The sequence below is a fragment of the Silene latifolia genome, chromosome Y (genome assembly GCF_048544455.1).
Source record: "Silene latifolia isolate original U9 population chromosome Y, ASM4854445v1, whole genome shotgun sequence".
Lineage (NCBI taxonomy): Eukaryota > Viridiplantae > Streptophyta > Magnoliopsida > Caryophyllales > Caryophyllaceae > Silene > Silene latifolia.
The window spans coordinates 6,635,016-6,645,688 of NC_133538.1; the positions used below are offsets into that span (position 1 = coordinate 6,635,016).

General features: G+C 38.9%; 1 long non-coding RNA gene across 1 annotated transcript; it reads left to right on the forward strand.

Moving 5' to 3' along the window:
• Positions 1-9,444: 9,444 nt before the first annotated feature.
• On the forward strand, positions 9,445-9,920 carry LOC141633611 (uncharacterized). Its single transcript, XR_012538396.1, has 3 exons — positions 9,445-9,502; positions 9,604-9,781; positions 9,884-9,920. It is a non-coding gene; the product is annotated as an uncharacterized LOC141633611 (long non-coding RNA).
• The last annotated feature ends 753 nt before the right edge of the window (positions 9,921-10,673 follow it).

A 10,673-nucleotide genomic window follows, 5' to 3' on the forward strand; every position in this document is an offset into this window, starting at 1 on the left:
TTCAACAAAAATTTCACAAGAAACAAATATACAAACGACTATATTTCGAGCACAACCGAGCAGTACTAGATATTTTGAAAACTAAATGGTATATGAAAATATTACCATTGCGACGGCCTCGAAAAAATAATAAAGTTAGGCTTTTGTTTCGCCTTAATCGGAGTCCGAATGAAGATATACAGAGGTTTTTATGAAACCGCTTTTATTTTACGCGGAAATGATGAAGGTGATAAAATAGGAGAGAAGAAGAGGAGAAATAGTGTGAGTTGATAAATAAAAATCAGATTTTTGTATGATTTGATGAGAGGGAGAATAAAATTATAGGAGAAGAAATTAACTAGTGTATGAGAAATTGGGGTTTAATCGGAGTCCGAATGAAGATATACGTAGGTTTTTATGAAACCGCTTTTATTTTACGCAGAAATGATGAAGGTGATAAAATAGGAGAGAAGAAGAGGAGAAATAGTGTGAGTTGATAAAAAAAAAAAAATCAGATTTTTGTATGATTTGATGAGAGGGAGAATAAAATTATAGGAGAAGAAATTAACTAGTGTATGGGAAATTGGGGTTATGGGAGACAAGGAATTAATTATGCATAGGGAGTGTGTTTTTCTCTTTTAATCTTAGCCATCCATTTTATAAGATCTAATGGCTTATATTAGGACTTACGGACTCAACATAAAACATAGGACTTACATGATCCTATTTATATATATATAGAATTAGGATCACATGAGTCCACCCTATCTTTTTGAGTCCCGTGAGTCCACTTATGTATCACACGCTCTACACAAAAATATCACAATTTTTTATGAATACTTTTTTTTTATGAATACTTTTTTTTTTAAAGTCTAAGCTATGATATTGTTTAGTATAATCTGTGATATTGTATCTGAGTTGTGAGTCCAGTAAAAGAGTATCACAAGTTATACAAAACAATATCACACGTTACAATAAACAATATCACTGGTCATACTAAACAATATCACGGGTTATACTATACAATATCACACCACTGAACCTAACTTCGCCTTTCACTTCGCTTTCCACCATCTTCATTGTCAGTCATCTTAAACACCATTGTAATAGACAATACCACCAAGAATAACAATTCCTGAGTAAATGTAGAAAAAGAACAATAATTATTGGATAAAAATTTGGAGAGCACGAGGATAATAAAAGTGAGATTAAGGGAGTATAAAACAATATGAACACAAGTACAAAGTCCATTTTATGACAAGAAGTAGTCAGTTCCATTATTACTTTGCATAGTAAGTTTGGATTCAGGATAACTATTTACATGACTTTTTGTTCATTGCAGTTGAAAGAGTATATTTCATTAATATTCAACTGATATGTATTTTTCTCGCTGACAGTTAAACTTTTTTCTTACTCCTGAGTCCTGACCTAGTCATAAAATGAAATTTGCTGGCTCGTATTAAAGCTGAATCGGTGATGCTTAAAACTTTGGCCAGTAAGTTTGCTTGTCATTGATTTAAAATTACACTAGCAGGCTTTAGTTTGTCTTTGAACAAATAATAGCATTTACGTCACTTTATCACATTGGCTATTAATTCCAGGGGCGAAGCTAGGAATTAATTTCTGGGGTAGCAAAAAAAAAAAATTAAAAAGGAGAGAAGCCAGGATTTAATTTCTGGGGTAGCCACAAAAAAATTAAAGAGGAATATGCAGGTAGTGGGATTTGAACCCGGGGCATTAGGTTGAAAACCAAAGCCTTTACCATTGAACCACAATGTATATTGTACATTTAATGAGATAACATTTACTTATTAGCTATTCAGCAATATTTGGGGTAGCAAAAATCCGTCTTCTAAACCAATTTTTTAAAGTTTGGGGTAGCGACCGCCACCCCTTGCTACTAGGTAGCTTCGCCCCTGATTAATTCTGACTTCCTTTTACTACATTTATACCGCTTCCTTTGACTGGATCACTCAAAATATATTAGTGAAGATACAATGTCAAATACTCTAACTAATTCCCATCAACAACGCCTCTCGACAATACTACTGTAATTCCTTTTCCTGTGTGTAATTCAATTGTCACAAAAGAAATGCTACTTTTACATCTTGGGACAAAAAATGAATAAATACAAAGATCATGGCGCGTTCCAATGCGATTTTGATTGTTAAGTCTAGATATTATATTGTTATTCAATTCGTGATATTCTTTTGTATAGCCTGTGATACATAAGTGTACTCATGGGACTCAAAAATATAGGTGGACTCACCGGATCTTGCCCTTCTCTCTCTCTCTCTCTCTCTCTCTCTCTCTCTCTCTCTCTCCTCTCTCTCTCTCTCTCTCTCTCTCTCTCTCTCTCTCTCTCTATATATATATATATATATATATATATAGGAAGGATCAAGTGAGTCCACCTTAAGTCATTAAGTCCATAAGTCCTATTTAGAGCCCTTAGATTGTGAGGATGAATGGCTAAGATTACACCAAAAAGCAACTTATAACATTAAAATAATATGTAGACTAATTACCTCTCTCCTTAGGCTATTAGACTTACTGTTCATTCTGCATGTATGTTTCTCATCAGTCACTTGCACGTTATTCAACTTCCCTCCACTTGATCATACAACCTCCTCATAATTTCAAAAAACCGTCCTTCCTTATTCCTGTCTTTCATCTCACATTTCTTCATTTCTTTTCTATTCCTTACTGTTCCATTCTCTTGCTTACCAAATACAACAAATCCATTTCTTTTCTGTATTCTATCGCATTCAAACCCTTGTAGTTCCTATCTTTGTTTCTTTACCTCAGCTTGAAGGTAATTCATTGATCATCCTTTATTCTTTTCTTTGTTTAAATTTTTTTATTTTGCAATTTATGCTTCAGTCGTAATTGTTGTATTGCGTGTTTCAATTTTATTGTGTGTTTCAATTTCTGTGATTTTATTGTGTGTTGGAATATTTAATTAAATTCACAGTGTAAATCTGAATTGATGGGTAGTGACAATGTATTTGTTAGGGTTTTAATCGAGCCTGTTTTTGGGGATTGTAAATGTGATGTAATTGGGACTGTGAATGTGAGGACAGCCCAAGTGTAAATGTGAACCCAAAAAATTGTAAATGTGAACAATCAGAAAGTGTAAATGTGAGGATAGGAGAAGTGTAAATGTTATCAAATAAAGCGTAAATCTGACTCAATTGGAAGTGTAAATGTGAAGATATTCAAAGTGTAAATGTGAGGATAGAGTAAGTGTAAACGTGAACACTAAAATCGTAAATCGACAAAAATGGAACTGTAGATGTGAAGATAATGGAAGTGTAAATGTGAGTTTAGGAGAAGTGTAAATGTGAACAAATAAAGGGTAAATCTGACTAAATTGGAAGTGTAAATGTGAAGATACTGGAAGTGTAAATGTGAGTGTAGGAGAAGTGTAAATGTGAAGAAATAAAGCGTAAATCTGATTAAAGTTGAACTGTAAATGTGAAGATAATGAAAGTGTAAATGTGAGGATAGAGTAAGTGTAAATGTGAACAAATAAAGGCTAAATCTGACTAAACTGGAAGTGTAAATGTGAGGATAGAGTAAGTGTAAATGTGAATAAATAAAGTGTAAATGTGAACAAATAAAGGGTAAATCTGACTAAAATGGAAGTGTAAATGTGAAGATACTGGAAGTGTAAATGTGAGGATAGAGTAAGTGTAAATGTGAACAAATAAAGGCTAAATCTGACTAAACTGGAAGTGTAAATGTGAGGATACAGTAAGTGTAAATGTGAATAAATAAAGTGTAAATGTGAACAAATAAAGGGTAAATCTGACTAAATTGGAAGTGTAAATGTGAAGATACTGGAAGTGTAAATGTGAGGATAGAGTAAGTGTAAATGTGAACAAATAAACGGTAAATCTGACTAAAGTGGAAGTGTAAATGTGAGGATAGAGTAAGTGTAAATGTGAATAAATAAAGTGTAAATGTGAACAAATAAAGGGTAAATCTGACTAAAGTGGAAGTGTAAATGTGAAGATAATGAAAGTGTAAATGTGAGTGTAGGAGAAGTGTAAATGTGAATAAATAAAGTGTAAATGTGAACAAATAAAGTGTAAATCTGACTAAATTGGAAGTGTAAATGTGAAGATACTGGAAGTGTAAATGTGAGGATAGAGTAATTGTAAATGTAAATGTGTAGACTGTTATAGGTTGACTGATACTGTGCATTTCTTATGTACTTTTTGTTCCTGATTCAGATGGTATCTGATGGAGAAGTACCTGGAGGTGAACAACAACCAGAAGTTACCCCTACTGTTTCCGTCAAGTGTCGCCCCAACCGTCTTCACAAGCTTATTGGTAAGCTTAACATTGCCCAACGAGCTGCTGTACAGAGGATTGGATTTGGGGGGCTGCTTCATCTTAAACTCAGAAGTTTCCCGCTTTCACATGTTCCTGAATTTCTTGAGGCTTTTAGCGATGGTTCTCATGTTTTCAGGGCGTCGGAGTTGAAGGAGTTTATGGTTACTAAGTACGATGTCTATGACTGTTTCATGTTACCTGTTGGTGAGAGAGAGATGGAAATAGTACCTACTGGACACATGCCTGGTGCTAAAGATGAAAAATATGTGCGCATAAAACAATTGTGGCGCAAAAAGTTCAAAGTGAAATCAAATTCTGATTCTATTCCTTTAGGAGACGTCTTCAATTATATTGAGTCAGAGCAATTCAAAGATGGAGGCGATGATTTCTGCCTTTGTTTGTGCTTCTTAGCATTTCATCATTCCTTGCGCCGACATTGAACAACGGCATTGAAATCAAACTTTTGAAAGTGGTTGAAGATGTGAGTGCCATACCGGAGTATGACTGGTGCTCGTATGTATTGGAATGTCTAGCTAATCTTTGCAGCCGAGGCTCGCAACGTGCGATCACATCCGCTGGTTGTATCCCTTTCCTTATGATTACTTATTTTCAGCCGGTATGATTACCGTGGCAAGAGTTGCCCGATGGCCTTCCACTTATTCAGCATTGGGATCTGAAAACTCTATCGAAGAGGTTAAAGGATGAGCTGGACGTGGGTCCACTGGGTCGTCTAACTTTGTCGAAGGTGATGTACCCGCGATGTCAAAACAAGACCCCTGATGAGAAGGACACTGGTAATACGATGTTGGCTATAGCTGGCGTGCCCAAGGCGCCATTGGCAAGCCCCACGCCTCTTCTGATTTCAACGTCGGGTACATCACCCGATAAGAAGTTTATTCAGATTGAACTCCCTCCCGGTGTTGAAGATGACGATGAGTTGAAAGCTAGGGCTGTAGATGTAAGATTTATGTTATGAATGTTTAATTAATCGCATATTTTTTTTTAATATATATATATATATATATTGAGCAGGTATATTTTGTGTATCTAGAGTCTTAAATCTTTTTTTGTTACCAACTGTAGGGTGTACACGAGCTGTACTTGAAGATTCAAAGGAACGTTGTGGCCTTCTATTCCTGGTATACGGATGCAGCTGAAAGGCTTAAGAATTTAACAACAGGTGCTACTTCTTCAACTGATCTTGTTCCGTCACAAGCGACGCAAGCTTTTTTTGAAGGAGCAAAGGTGAAGGAATATGTTGAAGAAGTTGGAAATTTAGCTTCCCAAATGAAAAAGTATAATGATAACGCTCCCTCATTGTCAGATGTTGGGAAGGTGGCCAAGAAAAAAACAAAGGCAAGCAAGAAAAAAAAGACCAAGGCTCCTAAGTTCGAGTTTACGCCTACTGTAGAGCCTGTATCACTTGCAGAAGATTCTGATTTGGGTGATAAAGCAGGTGATGCGGCGATGTCAGAAGTAATGGAGACCGCTAATTTCTACAACACCGCTGAACTTAACGAAGCCTGTCGACGAGAGGAAGAGGAATGCGGGCTAGATTTAACCGACGACTTGACTCAATACACTGATCGGCAGATTCTAGAGAAAATTTATAGCCCGGATGAAGTTGAAGAAGCGTACACAAAGTCCTCATTGAACGAGGAGCAGGAAAGATTGGGAGGGGAAGTGCCTGACACTAGTGGTGGCCCAGAGAAAGCCGAAGATGTTGTTCAGAAGTGTAAGTCAGAAGCAACGAATAAGGGTGATGCGGATGTGGTAGGTCAGTCAACTGAAGATGGTTCATCTTCATTCAACTAAAATTTATTTCGATCACGATATTGATAATGCGCTGCAAGGTTTGGCAGATGTTGGGGATGGTGGCGGTGAAGCGGCAGAGGGGTGCGTACAGATAGGTGAGGATGAGATTGTGCAGGGTATGGATATGGAGCTGACTCAAGAAAAGGGGCCTGTTTCTGGCGAAGGGGAGCCGGCTTTTTCAAAAGTAGTAAACAAGGTGGGTGCGGATGTGGTAGTCCCGTCAATTGAAGATGGATCATCTTCATTTGAGTTGAAATTTATAGCGACAGCTGATATCGATAACGCGCTGAAAAAGTTGTCAGACAGCGGTGACATTGAAGTGGCATAGGGTGGTGCACTGACAGTCCAGGATGAGGCTGTGCAGGGCATGGACATGGAGCTGTCCCAAGAGCAGGGGCCCTGCCGCAGGCCTGAACCACTCGTGGTTGGACTAGTGCCTGGTGAGGCTGTGGATGCTAGCGGTGCACCGGGAGTGGAACAGCCCGTTGACCGACACCAAGTCAGTGGTACGAAAGCATCGGATGGTGAGCCTGGCGTTGTTTCGACCACAGTGCGTGAAGATGCATCGCACGAAGGTGGGGAGATTGGTAGTGGCATGGTTAACGAGGAAGGTGAGGGCCCTATTGAACAACCTGGTTGCCCTGGTTCATTTCAGAATGATGACAAGCCCATGGATGTTGCAGAGGGTTCAGATAAGGTTATTGTTGAAGCACCCTCCTCCGAGTTTAAGTTGCCGGAATTTCAGTGTACGTTTATATCTATTGCAGAGCTAGGCCGAGGCGTTTAAGGGGTTCCGGTGAGGATTTTGGAACGACCGATGTGGCGAGCCCTTCTCAACCAAATGCCCGTTCCGCGGATGGTCGGGAAATTTATGTCCCCCGTAGTAATATGGATCACCACCCTTTCCTATTTCATTCACCTGAGCCCTTACAGTGCATGGAAGTGGTCCCTGAGAATCTGACTTGCACCATGGATTGTGGGGAACCCATGCCCGAGCAGGGCTTTGTTACTGTAGACCTGCAACTGAATAAGAAATTATTTAGGGGTGTTTTTAAGGAAAGGAAATACGTCCTGGACTACGTATTTAACAAATCAGAAGCTTGGTTGAAAGGGTGAGTCGATTAATTTCTATGTTAAACATATTAATACTTATATGTTGTCGTAACCATGTTTGCCTTATATAAATCAAACTTTTTTTGTAGGGAAGAATTGGCAGTTTTTTCAGACTTTTTCTTCGTGTCACGGGAAGACATGTTAACCCTTGAACCTGGACAGGAATTTATGAATTGTGTAATCGATTGTTGGTGCCTACTAATCAATAAGATGATGTACGACCAAACTGCACCAGTTGCATCCTCTCGTTGTTTCTTCGGGCTTAGTCACACTGTACTTGCCCTATCCTCACTCAATGCAATTTTTATAGTTCCAATTTAATTGTAACGTAAGTGTCTAAATTTAATAGCACTGCCGTTTGTTTGAATAGAGCCCTGCACTGGAAATTTGGAAAGCCAAGAAGAAAGGCATTGTTCTTGACAAAAAGGACGAAATCTGGGCTGCGTGGGATGCTTGGATTCAATCCTGTTTGTCTCCATTTCAACTTGGATCTGATATGGTAAGTGTAAATGTGACCTATTGTGAAGTGTAAATGTCATCACACCGAAAGTGTATATGTGATTTTCACAGAAAGTGTAAATGCCTGGATGTGATTAAGAAGAAAGTGTAAATGTCATGAAACATGAAGTGTAAATGTGATACGTAGTGAAGTGTAAATGTTATGATGTATAGTGTAAATGTGATTATATAGAAAGTGTAAATATGTTGACATAGCGAGTGTAAAGGTGACTAAATAGAAAGTGTAAATGTCAAAGACACATAAAGTGTAAATGTGAAAATATGTAAAGTGTAAATGTCATGACATATGAAGTGTAAACGTGAGACACGATGAACTTGTAAATGTCGTGAGATATTGTGAATTGTGAATGTAATGAAATATGAAGTGTAAATGTGATACATAGTGAACTGTAAATGCCATGATGTATGTATTGTGGAAATGTGAACATATAGAAAGTGTAAATGTGATGACATAGGGAGTGTAAAGGTGACTAAACAGGAAGTGTAAATGTCATCGCATTTAAAGTGTAAATGTGAAAATATGGAAAGTGTAAATGTCAAAGACTTTGGAAGTGTAAATGTGAGATATAGTGAAGTGTAAAAGCTATGAGACGGGTAGTGTAAAGGTGACTAAATACGAAGTGTAAATGTCATGACATATATAGTGTAAATGTGAATATATGGAAAGTGTAAATGTCATGACACAGGGACTGTAAATGTGACGAATTATTGAAAAAGTAAATCTGAATTTTTTACTGAGTGTATCTTTTATGTCTTTGTTGTCACACCCGCCAGGTCTTCATCCCGATCTTATCTGGCAATAATGATCATTACAGCTATGCATGCATAAACTTCGTTTCCGAGCAGATAGAATATTTGGACAACCGTCGATACGACGATGATTTTGAGAAGCTTCCATATTTTGGAATTTCCCGCATTGCGGTAATAATTATAAATAGCATTCCGTAATTTGTTCTTCAGTGTTGATGTATTCTGGAATTGTAAACACTGTTTTTCAATTGACTTTTTTTTAATTCCTTTTACAGTGTGATTTAATGGGTGCGTATCTGGAGTCTAAAGGGTTTGTCAGAGGATCAAAGGTTGCTGGGTTCAAATTTGTGAATGTCGAATTTAAATGGCAAGGCACGGGTTATTCTGCGTTTGATTGCGGGGTGTACATGATGATACACATGCTTTGCTTTTCAATGGGAAGCTATTTGATCTGCGCCTTAGGTGAGAGGGACGTTACGAACCTCGTCCGGGCTGAAGTGGTGTCCATTCTTATCCCGAGTGACCATAACAAAGTGAGGGAGAGCGTTCGCTCAAGGATAACCCAATTCGAGAAAAGTATGGTCAAGGTCCGAACCCGCTGGAAAACCTGGTCTCCAATGTTGCCCGAAGCGGAGTGCGGGCGATGAGGAAGAGATTACGTACGATGCGACCTCGTGTTGCGTCCCACCCCTAAACGCGTGAAGGAAGCCCTGTGGTCAATCCCGTAGCCATACAGCGGAAAGCGACCATTGTTGTTCAAGTGTCAATGATCGTCGGGTAGCCAACCGCTGTCAGCCGTACGGAGCCGTCCCCTGGGCGGGGGGGATGGCTTGGGTTGCTCAATTGACTGTGGGGCGGCTGGTACGCAAACTCTTGTTGTCTCGACCTTCTTACGGAACAATCAAAGTTTGGTCAGGGGTATTCGATCACGCCGAAAGCATGCGGTGGACTATTGCCTGTTAGACGACTACAACTTTGAAAATTCGTTAGTTCCTGCCAGTCTCTTATAACAGGGCCAATTCGTTACGATATTTAATTTGTAACTACTTTTCAATTTCTTACTATTATACGTGTGTTTTATTGCAGTGAATCAATCTCTTGGTACAGTAGGCATGCGACGCTGCGCCGGTCCGACATCATGACCATGCTTCCTGAGGTTGTAATGTCGCCTGTTGTCATTGAGTCGTGGGCTGTTTTGCTGAACCATTTGGAGTCTGCTGAACACTTACTTCCTAGGATGGCCTTCTTTGGGATACGTCATATGGTACACCGTCCCCCCCCCCCCCCTCCTCCCAGCGCACAAAGCCTCAAAGTTATACATTAGTTCTTTCTTTTATTATGAAGTCTCACTCACTCCCCTGAACAGGAATGTATCATGCAGCTTATGGATATACGTGAAGCGGCTCACGATCTAATGACATCACTAATCGGTCGTATCACATTTGGGATACCTTCATCCAGGACTGTGATAAAACTTTCAACCTGAATGCCGAGTTTATCTTCGTACCTGTCAACATTGGTGGTCACTTTGCATGCGTGTGTATAAATTTTGGACAACAAACCGTGGATCTCCTTGACTACCAACATCATGCCAACTGGGATCAGTCTGAAATGTGCAATGTTACTCGCCAAGTGGCATCAGCTGTTAGTGATTATTTGGACGTCAGAACGGACAGGGGATATGAGATTACTAGTTTTGAGCATCGGCAAATCCCGTTCAGGCGCCAAACACCCCTTCCTAACATAACGAGAATCGGGGATTTTCTGTATGATGTATATCTTTGATGTACGAGGGTCAACCTTTTGAGCATCCAGACTTGGAGAGGAAGAGGAATCGACGGTACTTGGTAGTCGAGTTGGTGGCGACGCTTGTTCTAGCTGACATAAATGTCAACAGAGACATTTTTGAAGCAAAGTTGAATGGGTTTATCATGGAAAACAAGATTTATGGGCCAAGTTACAAAAGAAGCGCAAAATTAAGGCTGTGTTGTCGAAAAAGTGAACAATTTGTGGACATATTTTTTTTTAAAATGTATTTTGTTTGGCAATCTTGAACTTAGTAAATAATGTTTTGCAAGTGTAAGCTTTACAGTAATGAAGTGTAATTGTAAATTACACTAATGAAGTGTAATGGTAGACTATTTGTTGGCATTTAT